General features: G+C 34.5%; 1 protein-coding gene across 5 annotated transcripts in view; it reads right to left on the bottom strand.

Annotated features, from left to right (window-relative positions):
* Window positions 1–21,680, bottom strand: part of bmpr1bb (bone morphogenetic protein receptor, type IBb) — an 85,162-nt gene that overhangs the window by 52,090 nt on the left and 11,392 nt on the right. For 2 of the 5 annotated variants that reach the window (XM_042733319.1, XM_042733318.1), the window contains exon 1: window positions 13,596–13,958. The exons of the other annotated variants lie outside the window; for them this stretch is intronic. The gene's annotated coding sequence lies outside the window, so the exon portion shown is untranslated. Of the gene's footprint in view, window positions 1–13,595; window positions 13,959–21,680 lie in introns of those variants that run through there. 5 annotated transcript variants of the gene reach the window in all.

The following is a 21,680-nucleotide window of genomic DNA, read 5'->3' as shown; positions in this document are numbered from 1 at the left end:
ACAGTAAAACAGCTCTGGAGCGCAAAGAGCATGAATGCCAGAGATCAAGCACCGGCAGACAACCTTCTCTGAACGAAAACTGAAAAACAGCCATTGTTCTGTCTCACACACACAAATATAACATGCATGTGTGTGTGTATGCGCATGTGTGCATGTGTGTGTGTGTATGTGTGTATGCATGTGGGTGTGTGTGCATGTGCATATGTGTGTGTGCATGTGCATGTGTGTGCATGTGCATGTGCGTGTGTGTGTGTGCATGTGGGTGTGTGTGCATGTGCATATGTGTGTGTGCATGTGCATGTGTGTATGTGTGTGTGTGTGCATGTGGGTGTGTGTGCATGTGCGTGTGTGTGTGTGCATGTGCATGTGCATATGTGTGTGTGGGAGGCCCGCCAGGCCGTGTAAGCTGAGATCGCAGAAGAGCTGCACAGCTGTTGGGAGTTTGGCTGCATCTGCTGCAACTGTGATTTCATGGAACAAAGCGAGAATGCCATCAAACTGTCAGCCCTCCGCACACGTCTGTCTCCACCTATTTTCACATCGGCGCTGGCGCTCACCTCCCTCCAGCCCTCACATCTCTGCGAACCAGAGCAAACAGTGTGTGTCACTAAACAAACCCACAGATCACGCCGTTTAGCACAGACCTCACTCATTTGGTTTACAGCTGCACTACACTGAAAAAAAAAAAAAAAAAAAACATCCGGAAAATTTAGGGTAAAAAAACTCCAGCTGGTAGCAACATTTTAGGTTTTATGGTTTTAACTTAAATTTACAATTAAATAACATAATTTTACAACTGATATAATGTTAATATCCCATCGTACTGAAGTCTGTTTTGAACCTTTGTAATACACTGATAATCACTAAAAGCAGGTGCTGATGGGAAAGTCACATGATGAACCTAAGCCTATCACAAGCAACTTTTAAATACTAACATATACAGAAGTGCACAGAGTCATTCACACAAACACTAATCACCTTCACGGTAACACACATGAAACTGAAATAATGCAATACATTCATTTAACAACATTAGATGTAACACACAACCCTAATGTACACAACTGATGAGAAAAAAATAAGAAGAATCATTTATTTCAACAAGAAAAACCCATCAAATTTGAAATGTAACGCAGGGAATTCTGGGAATGTCAATTTACGGTTATTCACTGTAAATTATACATTCCTTTCCACTTCCAAAAATGGCACTGCCGTAAAATTAAATTTAATGTAATATACAGCTTTTTTTTTGTATGTATTTGGTGAGCTTACCGTTAACCTTTTATCAGGTTTTTACTGTAACATTTTTACAGTCTTTTACCGTTAAATTCGCAGGCATTTTTTAGAGTGTATATATCAAAATAAAATCGTTATCGTAATTTGCAGGGCCGCGTTATCCTAATGGGCAACATGAGATGCAGAACACCAGGAAGCCCCCAAGACAATTTTTCAAAAGACTTTAAAGGAGACCTTTTAACAAAATGTAAAATAAGTCTCTGATGTCCCCAGAGTGTGTATGTGAAGTTTTAGCTCAAAATACCCCACAGATACCCCCCACAGATACTCCCTCTTTACACGTCAGTGATTTGTAAAGAGGGAGAAATCTGGAATTGCTTGTTCTGAGAGACTGTTTATGATTCATTGGGACTAAAAAAAATGTGTTTTTGTTTTTTTCCATTACAAGCTTGTTGTTTTCACACACTGCAGCCACACAACTGTGCTCAAACACGTTATAAAAGTGATTTTTGCATAATAGGTCTCCTTTAAGACCAAGTGGAATCCTCTGCCGTCTAGTCGATCCCGCTTCACAGTGAGTGAGACTTGTTTTAATTATTAATTTTATTTTATTTATTTGTTTCCATATCACCCGGCCCTGATGCAGCCCAGGTGCTGAAAGCAGCTTTTGGCGGCCCACCTGAGAGTCGTGACATCACAGCGCTTTACCTGTAACAGGATCCTCTGAATGAACAGCAGAGAGATGCTTTCAAACAAAAGGAGATCCTCAGCTAAACCTGTGCGATGACACCAACATACATCACATCACAGCACTTCAAAGAGCAGTCAAACACGGACCTGCAGACCACACTGATGTCAAACCATCTATGAACTGATCAAACAACACACTGACCTCAAGGATCTGCAGCACATCTGTGTGAGGGAAAAATCATGAAATCGCTGAAGAAACATATATACTTAGATTTGGCTTTTTTTTAATAAATATAGACATATACATATTTTTATAGAAATATATACAAATTCTATAAGATACAAAAAATATATATATTAACAAAAAACTTTCATATTACTAAATTATATTACATTTTGCGTAATTTTGTGTTTTTATCAATAAAACAATTCATTTTAACAATTCAACAATTAAAACAAATTATAATAAATGATAACGGTTAAAACAATTCAAAAAATCTGTTTATAAGACCTTTGTTGCACTGTGACATTATTTTCATAACAAACAAAAATTGTCCAACTTATTCCTCAATACTGAATAACAAATACAGTGTGGGTGTGTATGTGTGTGTGTGTGAGTGTGTATGTGTGTGTGTGCGTGCTTGTGTGTGTGTTTGTGTGTGAGTGTGTGAGTTTGCGTGCTTGTGTGTGGTTGTGAGTGTGTGTGTTTGTGTGTGTGTGTGTGTGTGTGTGTGTGTGTGTGTGTGTGTGTGTGTGTGTGTGTGTGTGCGTGAGTGTGTGTGTGTGCTCGTGTGTGTGTTTGTGTGTGTGTGTGTGTGTGTGTGTGTGTGTGCGTGAGTGTGTGTGTGTGCTTGTGTGTGTGTTTGTGTGTGAGTGTGTGAGTTTGCGTGCTTGTGTGTGGTTGTGAGTGTGTGTGTTTGTTTGTTTGTGTGTGTGTGTGTTTGTGTGTGTGTGTGAGTGCATGAGTATGTGTAAATGAGCGTGAGGTAGTGTGTGCGTGAGTGTGTGTGTGTGTGTGTTAAGAGTGTGTGCTGAACCCAAACACACAAGGGTCACATAAACACATTATTGAGTGTTATTCTGCGGCTCACATTACTGCACAGATTCACGGCCCGCTGCGGGAGACACTGCATTCCAGCACTGCTTCTGCGCCTAAAACACACACACACACACACACACACACACACACACACACACACACACACACACACACACACACACACACACACACACACTCTCTCTCTCTCACACACACACACACACACCCACCCGCACAATCCCAAGATCTGCCTTCCTGTGCCGTGTTCCCGATCCGCAACCTGACACGACATGCTTGAGCGGCGGATGCGATTAGCACGCTATTGTGTGTCGTGTTCGCTGGTGTAAGTGATTGTAATTGTTTTGGTACGGTGATATAACAGGCTTTTGTGCACTCAGGTGCGCTGCGGCTCAGGTGTGACCCGATCCGATCAGTGAGGATTACCGCCAAATCCCCTTCATTCACTCACTAGTCAGCTCAACAGGTGTTACGGCTGACAGGTATAGAGCCAGGGCTCCAAACTGCGACTAAAATGGTCGCATTTGTGACCAAAAATATTAAATTGCAATTAAAGTTTTTGCTGAGGTCGCCATTGGCGACTAGGCCTATGTATTTACATGTAATAACTTGTAAATGTGCATACAATGCCTTTTTTCCTTATTGTTTGCGATTGCATCATTTGCTATGTTCACGTATTAAACAGAGACGATGCGCATCAAAGTTTTACTGGAAAAAAAGTTTGAAACGGTCCTCATCTCTGCATCACAGCAGCGCTGACACACACCTGATAAACTCAGCTCAGCTGTGCAGCGCGAGAGAGACTGACACGACAGAGACGTAAGAAGTGAACTTGAGGAAAAGCAGCATCTATTTCGCGCACAACTTGAACAAACTACAACAGGTAAAGCTGTCAGCTGTGTGGATATTGGCAATATTGTTAACAATTCTCGTTTATAATCACTAATAATATGGCTTGTTCTTAACAAGATCTCAGGTCTATGCTGTGTTCTGTTAATGCTTGAACTTCATTATTTGAAGCGCACTTACCATCCAGTAATCGCAAAAAGCTTTGTGCTTTGTTACTTTTATAAACAAAGTATCAGCTTTAAAATTACCTAAATTTAAAACTTTTTTTTTTTTTTTTTTTTTTTTTTTAGGAGCCAATGGCTCCTTACTCTATATTTTTTTTTGGAGCCATGTATATAGTACAAATTATTTTAGAGATATCACATTTGATATTTTATTGATTTATAAATAAATATTATAATAATATAATAAATATTATTATATAAATGAATGTTATATTTACATTTTTATTATTTATTTATAAATATTTATATTTATATTAAAGAAAAAAATTATTTTGCATTGTGACATATAAACATTTACACCCTAATACTAAATCATTTTGTCATGAGAAAGTATTATATTATTGAAGTATTATATTCTATAACTATATACTATAATATTATCAGCATTCCATGGAGTCAACAGACCAAAGGTGTTTATTAATATTACATATAATTTGAATATTCATCATGGTAGTGTTTATTGTTATGCCATATAAATGTGATTTACAAAAAAATATATATATTTTAAATGGTCTTACGACTGACAGGTAGCTGTAGTAAAAATCACCGTATAAACATTATATTTTTAAATATTAAAGAAAATAAAGCCTATTTAAAGGAAAATTAATTTTTGTACTATGATGTTATTTTCATGACAAATATAAAATATTTTCCAACCTAATTCTCAAAACTGTAATGCAAAAGAAATCTTGTTGTGAAAGTATTATATTATTGTAGCCTATTTGTTTTTATTTTATGAGTGTGTAATCAATATACATGCATGTATTCACATAATATAAAAAGTGTTTTATTTTATATATAAAATAAATAAATACAACTGTAAAACTGTAATTTTATTATATACAGTATACAGTAAAATTATTAGTTTTTATATTTAGATATTTAGCTTATTTTTATATTTATATTTTTATATATTTTTAAATCCATACAAATAAAACTAATTTTATTATAAATAATTTAAAAATAAATAAATATAAATAAACAGGCTTTTTTCCTTAAATAAATAAATAAACTCTCATAACTATGCATGACTAGTTGGATTTTAATATATAGAACTGCAAACATTATATATCAGACCCACAATATATTTTGGAATCAAAACCCGACTGAAATATTCGGTCATAAAAACACTGACACGTATAATAAGAGCAGAACTGTGATTATTTCAACAAGACAGAGCTCATAAAGCGCTCGACATTCAGACAACAATCGTGACGGAACAATTTCCTAAACTGAAAATTACAATCTGGATGGATTTCAAAGCGAACGGGTAATTTTCACACCTCACAGATCAGAGCGGGACAGAAAAATTATTCTTATGCCAAAGAGAATCCATCAGGATCAAAGAACAAGGAAGCTGGTCCTGAATGAGACGGACAGAGACAGAAAAACCAAAGCCAATGAACCCTGAACGCCCCACACATATCATAACAACAGCGTCAGTCTCGACTCCTGGACCTGTCCCACATGATTCCTCCTTATCTGCTAAAATCAGCTTCACTTCACACATAAACCTGACCGCTGTTCAACCAGCTCTGTCTCCAACAGTTTGGGCGGCAACTAACTAAAAATAGTCACTGTAGTAGCTGACCTTAAAGTAGTGGTGTAGTGTGACAATCTGATTCTTTTCACTGAATCGGTTCATTCAGAGAGTTTGTTTTAGTGAATCAGTTTAGTTCAGTTCACTTTGATTAATATCAATGAATTGCTACAAAACATACATTCAACTGTTCATATTAGGTATGAAATATATGTACCTTTTTAAAGTGAAATAAATACTCAGCAATACTAAAAAAATTAACAATTAAAAAAAATACAGATTAGGATTAAGGATAAAAATAAAATAAAATCAGTGATTTTTAAATATATTTTTTACTGTATTTTTTTCATAAAATACAGTATTAGCTGTATTTAGTGTAATTTATGTTTGAGGTTGTCAAAGCATCATAGTTTTTCTAACAAGCTAATGGTGTAGTTAAAATAATAATGATAATAATAATAATAATAGTAAGTAAAATAAAAGAAAAATGAAAAAGCAAAGCAATAGTAAAGTAAAGTAAAGTAAAGCAATAGTAAAGTAAAGTAAAGTAAAGTAAAGTAAAGTAAAGCAAAGCAATAGTAAAGTAAAGCAAAGCAATAGTAAAGTAAAGTAAAGTAAAGTAAAGTAAAGTAAAGTAAAGCAAAGCAATAGTAAAGTAAAGCAAAGCAAAGCAAAGCAAAGCAAAGCAAAAGTAAAGTAAAGTAAAGTAAAGTAAAGTAAAGTAAAGTAAAGTAAAGTAAAGTAAAGTAGAGTAAAGCAGTAGAGATAGTAAAGTAAAGTAAAGTAAAGTAAAGCAATAGTAAAGTAAAGTAAAGTAAAGTAAAGTAAAGTAAAGTAAAGTAAAGCAAAGCAATAGTAAAGTAAAGTAAAGCAAAGCAAAGCAAAGCAAAGCAAAAGTAAAGTAAAGTAAAGTAAAGTAAAGTAAAGTAAAGTAAAGTAAAGTAAAGTAAAGTAAAGTACAGCAAAGCAAAGCAATAGTAAAGTAAAGTAAAGTAAAGTAAAGCAATAGTAAAGTAAAGTAAAGTAAAGTAAAGTAAAGCAATAGTAAAGTAAAGCAAAGCAATAGTAAAGTAAAGTAAAGTAAAGCAATAGTAAAGTAAAGTAAAGTAAAGCAATAGTAAAGTAAAGTAAAGTAAAGCAAAAGTAAAGTAAAGTAAAGTAAAGCAATAGTAAAGTAAAGCAAAGCAATAGTAAAGTAAAGCAATAGTAAAGTAAAGTAAAGTAAAGTAAAGTAAAGTAAAGCAAAGCAAAGCAAAAAAAAAAATACCAGCTACTAAAATGATCCTTGGTGGATTAAACATAATGAGCAACAATACTAACCAGTCAAACAAACTAAAAAAAATGAAGATGTTCAAAGCATATTTCTGACTGAATGATTGAGTGAGCTGACAGCTGTTGGCAGTCAAACACCTTCTGCAGGTTAAATCAGAGAGAAGAAACAACAATCAGGAAGATGATGATGTCATGTGTTTCCACAGTAAAGAGCAGAGGCTCATGGGACACACACACACACACACACACACACACACACACACACACACACACACAGAGGGGTCTGATTTTATTGTGTGTAAACTGCATCCGTCAAATCAAACACTCAAGTCAGAGTTCATTCCACCTCCACTTCATCATATTAAAGTTTCTCCTCAACAATAAAGAGAGAATCACAAACGTGAGGCATCATGAGCAACCGCTGCACACCGAGAGTCGAAACACAAAACCAACATTCACCAATTACCAGGGTTAACTGTGTTTACAAAGCAGCAGCTGCTCTGGATTACGATCACACCGCTCCTAAAAACAAAGATGAGCGCTGAACACACAAACCGCCCGACCAGCCCTCATTCAAGACAATGAATGTTTCATGTGCATTAACATTCAGCAATCCGTCAACGTCTCAAAGGAAGTTGCTACAAACTCAGCAACAGATGGCTCCTTCTGTAAGTCTTAATTAATATTATTATCAAATATGAAGAAATATTTATGATTAATGCCTTTATGTATAATGCATTATAAAGGGTTATTAAAGAGCATTCTATGCACGCATTATAATTATTCATAATGTGTGTTGTAATACATTACATCTTGTAAATAATTACAACCGAATTTAAAATGCATAGTGTAACAATGAATTGATAAGTGTTACAATTATTCATGAGATTGTACAATGCATTATAAGGCATAATTAATGCATTAAAACTACTTTTATAGTACATTATAAACAAAGGATTCAAGTAAAGTGTTGCCAAATATTTCTATTATAATATTTCACTGTAAAACAAGACAATAAAAAACTAATGTATTTAACTCGTATTTCAATGCTGGATTTGTTTCAGCTTTTGTCTTCTCCAGATGTTCACTGATGGACTGGAGTGCTGTGGATTACTTGTGGATTATTGTGATGTTTTTATCAGCTGTTTGGACTCTCATTCTGACGGCACCCATTCACTGCAGAGCATCCATTGATGAGACAATGATGCAAAGCTACATTTCTCCAAATCTGATGAAGAAACAAACTCATCCTGATCTGGGATGGCCTGGAAATGTTCAGTTTTGGGTGAACTATTCCTTTAAGAGTGATTAGTTGACTAGTCATTCAAGTAACCCGCCGTTTGATTTAGACAGTGCATCATTTTAACGACTCTCTCACACAGTCTGAGCCAAAAGCTTGACTGATTTCACTCTCTCTGGGTATCTGATGTCCGTCTCAGATCATACTCGCAGTCTTCAGGTCATCTGAAGACTCTTCTTGTCAGGTTTTGTTTTACTGACCGCCCCGTTGGCCTTTGCCCATCTGACACTCGACCCGTGGGGGATTTGCAGAGTCTTTGAAGCGCGTTATTGAAGAGCTTCAGTCTCGTTTGGGTCAGGAAAGTTAGCGCTCTCAGCAACCCAAATGCCGCTGAAAGCAGCAGAGGCCTGGGCAGAAAAGCCTCGTTGACTCTAATGAACACTGTGTCATGGTAAATAAATGAAAAACGGTCTGGGGAGAGAGTTACAGGAAAAACAAAGCGAGGCTGGAAATTCTGTGAGAGCGGCTACTGGAGGTGCCAGAGCAGAAACTCATAAAGAGAGCGAGCGTTTCCCTCCCGCACGTGTCTGAAATTAACAGTGGAAAATGCATTTTTAACATTATTGAACTGAGGCTGACAAGTTGAGGGTGGTGAAGTGGACCAGCTGTGTTTTTTAAGTATCCATGACTGTGCTGTGAGTACTAGCCAGCTAACTAAACCAGTGTGTACACACAGCTGTATGTGTTCTGATATAGTCTTTTTATTTTTCAACACGGAAGTAAGCCGTTTTCTGTGAATGGGCGAGACTTACGGTTCATTAGGGAAATAAAGAAAAGAATAACAACGTGCACTTAACAGCAAAACTGTTTGCATTACAAACCAGTGTGTTCATAATTACGATAATATGTTAAAACAATATGGTAAGACACACCAGTTTGCAATATCAAGCAGCAAAAGAAGCTGTTTTGTACAGTTAAAAATAGCTGGAAGTGGACGACGTCGGAAGCCTCGCATATAATATTTACAAATGCGGGAAAAATAAGGTGGATAGTTGCATGCTCTACATTTGTAAATGTAAATGTTCTGAACATATTAACATGTTGCTGACATTTTTTTCTGTAAATGTAAGGGACTCATTAACCATTTTTAGACTTCAGCCCGACTATGTGTCATCTTAGCCCCCCAAAACTGTCTAAACGATCGGGCCAGTGCTGCTTCCACAAGAAAGTTTTATCATTCTCACGTGTTTTAAGTCTTGTCAGTTTAAATATTAAAGTAATTTTAAGCCATAAGCACAAGACATCTCGGTATTCACATGCTGTTATAAAGTAAAATCGTTTCTGTGATCATCGTGCACACAACTGAAGCGCACAAACAAAGCCAAAGCCGAAATAGAAACCGATCTCCCAGAGTGCAAACCATAACACACTGGATAGTTTGCAAAATCTGCAATGAAATATAATTATTACAGGGCTCATATGACGTTGCTAAAAATAACATTATGTTGTGTATTTGGTGTAATGCAATGTGTTTATGTGGTTTAAGGTTAAATTATTTTATTTTTTTCACATACTGTACATTATTGTTTCTCCTCTATGCCCCGCCTTCTGAAACGCGTCGATTTTCACAAAGCTCATTGTTCTGAAAAGCGAGGTGTGCTCTGATTGGCCAGCTATCCAGTGCGTTGTGATTGGCTGAATACCTCAAGCGTGTGACGGAAATGTTTCTCCTCTTAACATACTGTGATGCTGTGTGTCCCGGCGCGACGAGACAAAACCAATAAAACTCATTACAAACGAGGCATTTGTTGCATCCAGTGGGGACTTAATTACTGATTATAATGTCTTTTTATGCGTTGCGTTGCATCGCGCCGCATAAACATAAAACCATGTTTGCGTGTTTTGTTTTTGGTGGGAGGAAGGATGAATAGCTATATTTTATATTGATTGATTATAATTCATGTTTGAATGGCAAATTCTTTAATAAGTAAACGTACTTACAGGCTGAGAGTCTTAAGCGCCAGACTGTCCTTGCAAAGATGGAACTGATCCACTTTATAGAAACAGACACCGGTATTGTAGGCTTCCAGGAAATAGTCCTCGTCCTCCATAAAATGTGCTGCACACATCTGAATATTTGGGTTGAACTGTTCTGGAACAGTTGAAAATACAACTTAACCACTGATTTCTAGTCCTGTCCTCTTTTGGAAGACCAAACAAAGTATTTTCGCTTTCACAACGAAACACACAGCGTCTCCACAACATGGTGCTGGCGGCAACAGCGAGAATCAAAGTTATGCCTTCTTACTTTGTGTGAACATTTGGGCGATGTTATGCAAATCTTCCCACACAGTGATGCAGACATGTGGGGTGTGTTTAAACGAGCCGTTTTAGGAGGGAGTGGACGAGTCTTAACTTTGATAAAGAATATCTGTTTGGATTGGAGACTTTGCAACTTTACAGATCTTCTTTATGCACCAAGAGCTTGTATCACTCCAAAGAGAAAGAAAAACTAGAAATTGCATCATATGACCCCTTTAACTGAGGGTGCTATTGATTTTGTTTGAACCAAAACCAGGCCTGCTTTTACTAAAAACATGGTTCATTTACAGTACACAAGATTTGAGTACATTTTCATATACCAGGCAGGGTATCTCCACCATTAAATAATAGCACTTTTTTTTTACTGCTTTGCAAACGTCTCCAAACCTGTGCCTACAATAACTGCGGTACCTGACAGGAGGCTGTGGTAAATGAGCGACAGCCGCAGTGATTGATGAGCGGATTTTATGATTCTGCCGCTGACACACGGAGCTCGCAGGACTCGATACCCGCCGTCATTATTAGTCTTATGACTTCTGCAGGCTGGAGTCGGTCAGTCGGTGGGCTGGACGGACGCAGGCGTGGGCAGAGAGTGCTCAGGGATTTTCCATGCTGTAAGTTGTCCAGGTATGTGTAATTAAATCCCTTTGGATGTTTTGAAAACTCTTGGAGTTACACTCGTTTTCACATTCGAGGCGTTCAACCAACTTCTGTGAAGGTCTGCTGGACCCGGGCTGAAAGTGATTGCCTCAGCTGACATAAAACATGCTCATGAATACAGTTACATTACATTACCTGAGAAATTTCACAACACTCAATACCAATTTTAACAACACAGCAACAGCAAAACAGCAACTTATTAAAACAATATATCATAAGTTATATACATAATTATGTAACTATATATGTCGTGTATATACATGTACACACAGTTTGTTATACTGTATATAATATACACAACTTTTATAATTTTTATGATCCTAAAAATAATTCTGTTAGATTTTTTTATTTAATAAAAAAAATATATATATATATATGCGCAATATTATGTAATATTAACATACATATAACATAATAATATACTCAAATTTGTGTCTTATAAAAATAATTTAGCAATTAGAATTTATTTTATTTATTTAATATGATTATATACACATGAACTTATGTTTTAAAATACTAGGAACGTGTAACCTTCCAATAATTATAACTATAACAACAAATAGTAAATAAATGTTAATATTATGCAATATTACATATAATTTATTTTGTAATATTACATTACATTAATATTACATATATAAATAATTATAAAATTAAAAAAATAATTCTATCATTTAGAAATTTTATGTAATAAGATTATATACATATAAGTTATATATATATATATATTATATATATATATATATATATATATTATATATATATATATATATATATATATATATATATATATATAATAAATGCAGCCTTCCAATCTTGTAAATTAAATGAACATAGCTTAAAGTTTTTTTGAGTAATTATTGAAATAAACCTTTTTTTTTTTTTTTAGTAAATATAAGGAAATTTGTAAATGTTTACCATTGTGTATATGCCTTCACCATTTTTAATCATGCTTTTGCCTTCTGGTTCATTTAAAATGGTCTTGATATGTATGAAGTGGAAACATAATCCCTCATTTAATGCCGATCATAAAAACTGCATGCAGAAATGAGAAAACAAACAGTGTTTAAAATGGTTTCAGATGAATTATAACACGTCACACAACAGAACTCCACAGAAGCATTTCACGGCCTGTGATTGTGAATAAACAGACCGGGGCTCTACAGACTGAGGTGAAGGCTGGAGGAGACGCAGTTCACTTCAGGAAACCAATAAAGCCGCAAAAACCGGGACCCCTGGAACAAAAGCAGGCTAGTTTATCCTCCAATTTCCTGCTGTCTAAACTCCAATGCTCAAGCACAAAACTCTCATTAATCGAAGCTGATCTGTAAGAAACGGCTGCAGGTGGAAGAGGGCAGAAACAGCTGTTCGTACAGACCAACATTATTACACAGCCTCGCTCTGTATCCGTCCTCATTCGCAGATTTTCTGCTCTCAAACCACCAGCTCCAATTTGTTTTGCAAGCGCGGGAGGTTTGAGGCTGACAGAAGCGGTTGGAGACGATTTTGCTTGGACGCCGGTGATGTCTGCGAGGAAACGTGGGGCTGAACAGCGAGAAGCCAGGCCTCACACTAACACACATCCATCATGCCGCACACATGCTGACAAAAGCCAAACGTGTGGAAAAGGAGATGCTCAAAAAGTGCTATTATTAAAAACAACTTCCTGCTTCGGCACTCGATGTTATTATGAAAAACTCGCAAGACTTTCTGAAAAATGTTTGCATTGGTGGGTAAAACCAGGCATGATCACAGACCACCCAATAGACATGTTACTCAATATCTCTCCATTCAGAGGATGAACAGAGCTGACATGAGCTTTCATATAAACACATGATCCAATCGGATCAGCTGGCTTCATGTGAAGTGCTTCAAGCACCAGACTGATGTTAAATGAACACTTCCACTGAAGAACTAAATAATGGTATGAAGACATAAAATAAAAGAACATTTTATGAATAAATAATTATAAATATTTATTTGTATAAAAATTATATATTTATTAGTTATAACATTCTTAATAGTAAATATATTCATTATAGAAAAATATTAACTAAATAAGTTATGCTTCTGAATAATCTGTTTGATTAAAAAATAAATAAAAAAATAACATAAATGTTTAATCAATAAATAACAGAATAAAACATTTCTAAAAGCATCCCCATTAAGTAGTATAAATTAATGAATAAATTATTATTATTATGATTATTAAGAAAATCCAGATCCAGGAAAACAATGCAGAGATTTGTTTCAGACTGTGAATAATGTATATGAATAACAAAAACCAAAAAAAAATAATATATATATATTATTTAAATAAATGCTTCATACATAAATAATAACAATATTAACAACAACAATAATAATAATTATTATTATTATTCTGTATTATTATTATTAAAAAGCATTAAAAATCTAGATAAACTCAACTCAGTTCTTGGTAAACAGAGATTTGTGTCAGAGAGCAGATACAGAGTTACGCCTGTGAATAATCTGAATGAATACCTTCACATTTTACAGTCATTTCTTCAGAATAGTCCGTCTAGCCTCTATCCAGCGCAGAGCGACACAATACGAAGCCCGTTGGGATCGGTTAGACATGCATTCTTGCTCAGTTCACCTTTTAAATAAACTCTGAGGTAGTCTTTGAAATAAACAGATGAGCGCAGCGTGATCCGGTGAAGCTGCAGACGAGCGCTGAGGTCAATCTCTGTTTACGCCGCTGTGACACCATCTTCCAGGAAAATAATCAGCGATTACAGCGCCGTTATAAATATCCATGGGGCTTCAAACCCTCCTCAGCAGAGACTCAAACACTATACACATGCCTTAAAGAGACATCATCTGCCTTCATTTCTAATGCCTTCATTCGTGTGGAACACAAGAGAAGTCTTCAAGAAAAACAACAACAACAGTTCATGCTGAAAAGATTTCAAAGTTGAGTTATTACTGCAGTTATCCCTTTTATATTAATTAAAAAAATGGAAAAATAGTTTTTTGAAATTATTGTATGTGCATGCGTGCGTGTATAATATAATTATTGAAAATAATTTATATATATATATATATATATATATATATATATATATATAAAAATAATTTATATATATATATATATATATATATATATATATAAATTATTTTCAATACGGATTAGAACTATTATTTCAATATATCATTTTACAAATTTTAGAAGTGCATATAGAGAGTGAGAATTAAACAGAATTTAATTAAACTTATGATTGCTTAAAAAGAGTCCAAATTTATGAAACCTACCTATTTATTTCTAGCGAAACAACATACATATTACTCATATATATATTGAAAGAAGTGATCAGTTTTTCATGCTGCAATGGTTTATCAATAGACATGCATATTTACCAAATTCAGTCCAAAAGATATGGAGATATGGGAAAAAACTAAATATACTTGAGAATATTTTTTGATACTAATTTATCTCCATAGGTCATTTTACAAACAGTGTTTTGGCATCTAATGTGCTCCATACATGAAAAAATGACCTAAACATGTATATCTTAAATCTGTAAATGATGTGTATTTTAACGTTCTCAAAGCGTTTGCAACTTTTAATTTTGTTTTTTAGAATTTTTTCTGCATCTCTTTTAGGTCAAAACTGACAGGTTGGAAACGACACGAGTAAACGATGACAGATTTCTCTTTTTTGACTGCCCTACTCCTTTAAGATAAAAGATAAGCTGCGTCTCTGCCAAACACATCACGGAGGGACAGTGTTTTATTTGGCCATCGCCTGCAAGCGAGTTTTGATACTGAAATGGATTCATTTGTGTATTTATTCAGCTGCTCCACCGGTCCGAGATGAACCACAGCCAAGATGCACAAATTAAAGTCAGAAAACGACGGCGAACGTCAGACGAACATCTCACAGCGACTTCTGCGGCACAGAACCCTGTTTTGAGGAACCCGGCGCTCGCTCTCTGGACACACTGCCCACCAACTCAGAGGTGATTTGTTTTGGCGAGCGTCCTAATCCCAACAATATGTGCTGAAATCTGCCAGGCATTCCTGCATCGCTTAACCTGCGCCGTGTGTCGCTTGGCTATTAATATGTCGTTTGATAGAAGGGAACCTTTCTAGCTGCACACTTTCCATCCGCCACTCCAAAACAAGCTCTGCTCAATGAGAGTCACTGTGGAGAGAGTCGAACAGTTTGTTCAAATCATTTCTGTGAGCCAGTTCAAATGAATCAATTCAAACCTGACTTACTGAGCACATCGCTCAAAAATGTTCATAAGGTTTTTCATGGTTTAAATGTCTTATCAAAAACATACGCAGGTAAATATACTGCTGGTTCTTATTAAATTGGTGCACTTAAGTGAAAATAATTCAACATTCCATTCCATTATTCCAAATTCATTTAGTGAAAAAAGCAGTGGGGAAAATACTGTATGAATATATTAATTGTTTTGTGAAAACATTCAACTTAAGTAAAATAACTGAAAATATGTTTAAATATTAATTGTAAAAAAAGTAAGTGAAAAACTAATTAATATATGACTACTTTATTTTATATATATATATATATATATATTTTACTATTATTTTATTTTTTTCTTTATCTTTTTATTTAACATTTATTTTTATTAACCTTTTATGATTTATTATTTATAATATAACAAATATATGCACATATGTTTATATTAATTGCCTTTATGAAACTAGTTAAATTAAGAATATAATAAAATGCACATACACACAATTCTAAAATATTTAAAAAATGTTAATTAATGCAATTAAATATATATATATATATATATATATATATATATATATATATATATATATATATATACACAAACACAACTCCAAAATATTTAAGTACACTTAAAATACTAATTTAATTAAAAATAATATATATATATATATATATATATATATATATATATATATATTATACACAAACACAACTCCAAAATATTTAAGTACACTTAAAATACTAATTTAATTAAAAATAATATATATTTTACATACACAAAAAATCTAAAATATTTAAAATTGTAATGTAATATATATATATATATACACACACACACACACACACAGTGGAGGCCAAAATTATTAGAATACTAGTATTTTCAGCAGCTAAAAAATGATTTTAAGTCAGTTATGTCTATATTTTGCTGTAGTGTGTCAGTAGGAAATATCAGTTTACATTTCCAAGCACTCATTTTGACATTAATTATAATAATCCAGTGAGATTTGTGTCTGACGACAGCCAGTGCTCCACACAGAGATCTGATCTGATCATCATCATCATCATCCAGTCTGTGCATGAACACACTATACATGCTATTAAAGTATCATTTTTCTTAAAAGAAATCCTAAAAATATTCCTGTCAAAAACAAACCAAAGTTCCCGTTCAGTCAATGTGACCAGTTTCTAAGACGGAATGGTCTGTGTTCCAGGAAACATCTAATCAGGGCACATCGAGTCATGCACTTCTGCAGCTGCGTCCGTATGATCCAATCTGCATTATGCAAATATGCAAAGGTGGCTTCCATCACGCACGCACACGCAGATCACATGGAAACTTCAGCTGATAATCTGGAGGGAACAGAGGAGGTTTTGATGACTATGAGCGCAGCGCAGCACATGTGAAACGCATTTGAACCTCTCATCGAAAACATGTTGAAAAGATGGATGAAGTGTGCATGAAAGAGTCAAATATCATCCGTTTTTCCTTTTTCCCCCTCACAGTCGCTCCCTGTCAAAACCGCTTACAGGAAGCACACAGGCTTTTATTACAAACACATCTGAAGCTCCGAAACGCCAGAAAGAGTGCAATCTAACAGCGACACAATGGACCCTTGTCACAAGACTGTGTGATGACGTGTCATCAGCATCGTAGATCCCCGAAAGATTTTTATATTTAGATTTTTTCAAACGCTAGCCTACTTTAAAAATCTCTTTATTTTACGAGGAGATACAAACAAATGACAAACGGTTTTATCTTCTGCTAAAATAAAGAGATTTTCAGAGTGCAGACCTTGAGTAAGGTTTGACATGAGACAAAAGCTGAGAGAGAGCGCTGAGTGTTGAGATATTTTGAATGTGTACATTTATAACACTATACTTTGTATTATATTACCTTTGCATCAAATTCTAATGCAGAGGGTGTTTCTAATGCAGTAGTGAAAATACTATTGTGGAATTTTGCTTTTTGAGCAAATGGGAATGCAAAAAAATGTATTTGTGGAACTCTCCCCTTCAATGCTCATTAACCCAACTATGCAACTTCTGCTGAGACACTCGAAAATGTGAAAGGTCCATATTCTCTATGATTGATACATAAAACAAATGAAACACAGCTCGGCTCTGAACGATTCTTTTAAAGTGGAAAAAGGCGATGCGTCTGAAGCCAGAAGGAATCGGAGCCAGAGGAGCGTTGGCTGGACGTTCCTCTGACAGCTTCAGTAAACACACTCAGCCCTTAAAAGCTCACATTAACGCTTCATTGAAAGCTCTCCACGCAGCAATCGCTCCACAAACACCTGCGGGATGCGACGGGACGAACGAAAACATACCTGTCCTGGAACAGCTGCCATGAGATGCATGATTATTAACAACACTTGCTAAAAATACTCACAACAAGACCTTCAAAACTGAAAACAGTAGAGTTGTTGCTCTGGGGAAGCTTTGTCTGTCAAGTGGATGAGACTATAATCTAGGGCTGCCTAATTAATCAAAATATGATACAAATCATGATATGGCTTTGTGTGATCATCACGTCACAAAGGCTGTGATTTAATCAAATAAATGCATGCACTGCCTGTTTCAGAGTGAAGCAGTACACTGTGTTCATTTACACACGAGCAGCTCATGATCCAGATTTTGTTAACATCTCAAAGCAGTAATTTTACAGTAATTATTTTACTGTAAAAAAAATTTTTGATTTATTTTACACAAATTACAATAGTAATATTTTTATCAATTTTATAAATAAAAAACTCATTTTACTTATAATGATAATAATAACAATATTATTATTTTAGTCATACTAATATATAATCATGCTTTTCCCCAACAAACAAGCAAACCTGGAGCTTCCCCATCGCAAATTGTAATTTTAGTTTTACTGTAAAAAAAAATTCTTAAATACTACATTTGTTATTTTACAGTGAAAATACAATATTAATATTTTTATTATTGAAAATAGTTCATTTTTAACTAAAAAATTATAATTTATTAAAACAATTATCATTGCAGCAATAATATTTATTTATCGTTGGTTTTATTTGTTTGTTTGTTATCCTAACAACTGGAAGTCAAGCAAGCCCAGCAAACCTGGAGTTTTTTTTTTTTTTTTTTCAAATCGTACAGCCCTATTACAGGCTAATGGCAATAATCTCAAAAGGGCCAAATATCATGTGATTCATGTCTGTCATCATGCACAACACATCAGATCACATACTGTACACACACTCTCTCTCTCTCTCGCACAGCTGTCTTCCATTTCCCTCCATCCAGGCGCAGATGGAGATATAGTGTGAACTTTAACACAGGGATTCTTGGCATTCCTTCAGGTTCTGCGTTTCTCCAGCAGACGCTCAGAGAGAGTACCTGCTCCCTCGACGAGAAACATCCTCACAAATCAGCTGTTTATTGCAGGTCCTGTAGCAGCACGCTCGTTACTTAATGGCTCAGGAATGCTAATTAAACTCAAAAACACAAAAACTCCAACGTCGTCAAGAAAGATCTTATGTAAAGTCTTCAATGCCTCCATAAAACAGAACAACCAGAGATATTCGTTAAACTGTATTTCATAAACATGTAATTAGTTAAGCTGGTTTCAACTGATAACTTGTTAGTTCTTGTGAGTCTTTTTGGTCTGATTCATCAAAAGTACCTGCTCAAATTAATCATTTGCTTGTGAATCGGTCTGATCATGCTGTATTTATGCAAAATAAAAAAATAAAAAATAAATAAAAAAGTCTATTGGTTGCGGCTTTTGTTTTTCAAAAGCATGATGAAATGCATGCTATTCAAATGCAAAAAAAAAGTCTGTTTTCATATTGTACATCATAATCTTTCTTAATTCAGATTGCAAATGCACAACTTTGGTTACATTTCAGTTGCATTAATGCAACTTGGATCATGAAAAGTGGGCGATGCATTAGCAGACGTGACAAATTTCAGCCATTTAAGCCAAAAATGAAGATTTTCTACCTCAACAGAAGAACTCGGAGCAACATCCAAATCATTCATGAGCCGATGCCCTGAACGACCCTTCGATTGCACTCGCAGAGGAAGCTTATAAAACACAGACGTCTGACAGAAACCAGAGCCGCTGTGTGACTCAAGAGCACAAAATATCATCCAAATACTATAATGCTCCCTCCTGCTATGGGCCATATTCCTCTAGCATTTAGTTTCTCCCTGAAGTACACTCATAAAATAAGGTTTCATGCATCAAACAGTTGTAACTTCATTTAACTTTACAACTAAACAGCCAGTTCTTGCACTTGAAACTTCTCCTATCCTAATGATTACGACATCAAAACCATAAACTCATTAACATAGGACCCACATTTAAATATGATTGCATATTTAGTTACTTTTGCTGAATAATTAATATTTAATAATTAATATTTTGAGTTCCATCTTTTCACACTGAGGACGACTGAGGGACTCATATGCAACTATTACAGAAGGTTCAAACGCTCACTGATGCTCCAGAAGGAAAAACCATGCATTAAGAGCCGGGGGTGAAAACTTTTGAACAGGATGGAGGTGTACATTTTTCTTATTTCGCCTAAACGTCTTTTTTTTTTTTTTTTTTTTTTCTTCATTTAGTACTGCCTTTCAGAGGCTACAGAAGATACTTACATGTTTCTCAGAAGACAAAATAAGTCAAATTTACACCAATCAACAATCTTCAAATTCAAATCACCCCCAATTCATGGTTTTTCCTTCTGGAGCATCAGTGAGCGTTTGAACCTTCTGTAATAGTTGCATATGAGTCCCTCAGTTGTCCTCAGTGTGAAAAGATGGATCTCAAAATCATTCTGGAAAGGGTTTAAATGCACAAAAATGCTGGAAAACCAAATAATTTGTGGGAGCTGAGGGATTTTTCTGAAGAACAGCAGGCTCTGTTCTGTTGTCTGTTCAGAACAAACAAGAGACTCATGAACAACTATCACTAAACACAAAAACACAGCTGTGGATCATTCAGCTAACAACACAGTATCAAGAGTCAAGGGGATGTAAACTTTTGAACGGGGTCATTTTTTATAAATTCAACTATTATTTTCTCTTGTGGACTATATGGGTTCTGGGTTCTTAAAGCTACAGTATGTTTATATGGCTTTTTTGAAAAAGGCAGTAAAACCACGTTTACCACGAAACAACCCCTTTTAAAGTGCAATGATCGTGGTTAGGTCATAGAAAAGCAAGATTAAACCCAAAGCAAACATGCAAAACTCCTCCAGTCTAAATAATGAAGCGAATATGAAGGCATAATGACTTCATTAGCTTTGATGCGAGTGTGGAGCTGATCAATTGCTCTGGATCTCAGAGGGAAGGGTGTGTACACAGGCCTGATGGAGCGAGAGCTCTGCTGTAAATGGATCGATATCAAGATCAATAGGTCCCCGTCTCTGGTTTATTCAGCGCTCGTCGAGTCCATCTGAGAGGACTTCACGTGAAGAAAACAACACGCTCTTCTGCACTAAATGAACCGGAACATACAGTCGGGACAAAAAGTGTGAGACCAAACGAAAACATTTTTAGCCTTGTATTGTACTGTATATATTATTCTGGGTATGATCTGTTCAGGACCCTAATTGGATTCAATAAAATTAATCAATAATCACACTGTGGGAAAAAAAAAATGTTTTTCATTTTTACAATACAAATATTTAAATATTTACTTTTTTTTTTTACATATAAATAGTATTTAAAATCTTTTTATATTTATAAAAATATATATATAAAATCAATATTTTTTTACATTTAATTTAATTTTTAACTATCATTTTTATTTAGTTTAACTTAATGTACTTAACTAAAATTAAAACTACACAAGCAAATATATTATACGAAAAAAAAAACTAAAAATGAAAAAAAACTGTAAAATGAAAAATATTAAATAAAAATCATAAAGTAAATAAAAATATCACAAAAAATATAGATTTCAGATTCTGGTCTGTGATTTTTGATCATGTGATGCTTCGTACAGATGGTCAGATTTTCTTCAAGATGTTTTTAAATGAGAAACTATATTGAATTAGTTTTACTAATTTTAAACTAAAATTAGAACCGTAAAAACATTTTCATTACTTGAAATAAAATAAATGTTAACTGAAAATTTTTTTTTTTTTATTACAGCTAGTTGCCAAGAAAAAATGAGTTTAACTTCATGTACAAAAACAACTAAAACTGACAAACAAATAATAACAACTATATAGAAACGTATTTAAAAAAAGGACAAAAGAAACAAAAAAATCACAAATACGTTAAAATGAATATGGAAAATATATAGATATTTTTAAAAATACTAAAAATGAAATACACCTTTAAAATTAAAATAAAAAAAAAATGGAAAATATAAA

The sequence above is a fragment of the Cyprinus carpio genome, chromosome B10 (assembly GCF_018340385.1).
Source record: "Cyprinus carpio isolate SPL01 chromosome B10, ASM1834038v1, whole genome shotgun sequence".
Taxonomy (NCBI): domain Eukaryota; kingdom Metazoa; phylum Chordata; class Actinopteri; order Cypriniformes; family Cyprinidae; genus Cyprinus; species Cyprinus carpio.
This window is presented reverse-complemented; position numbering and strand designations above follow the sequence as displayed.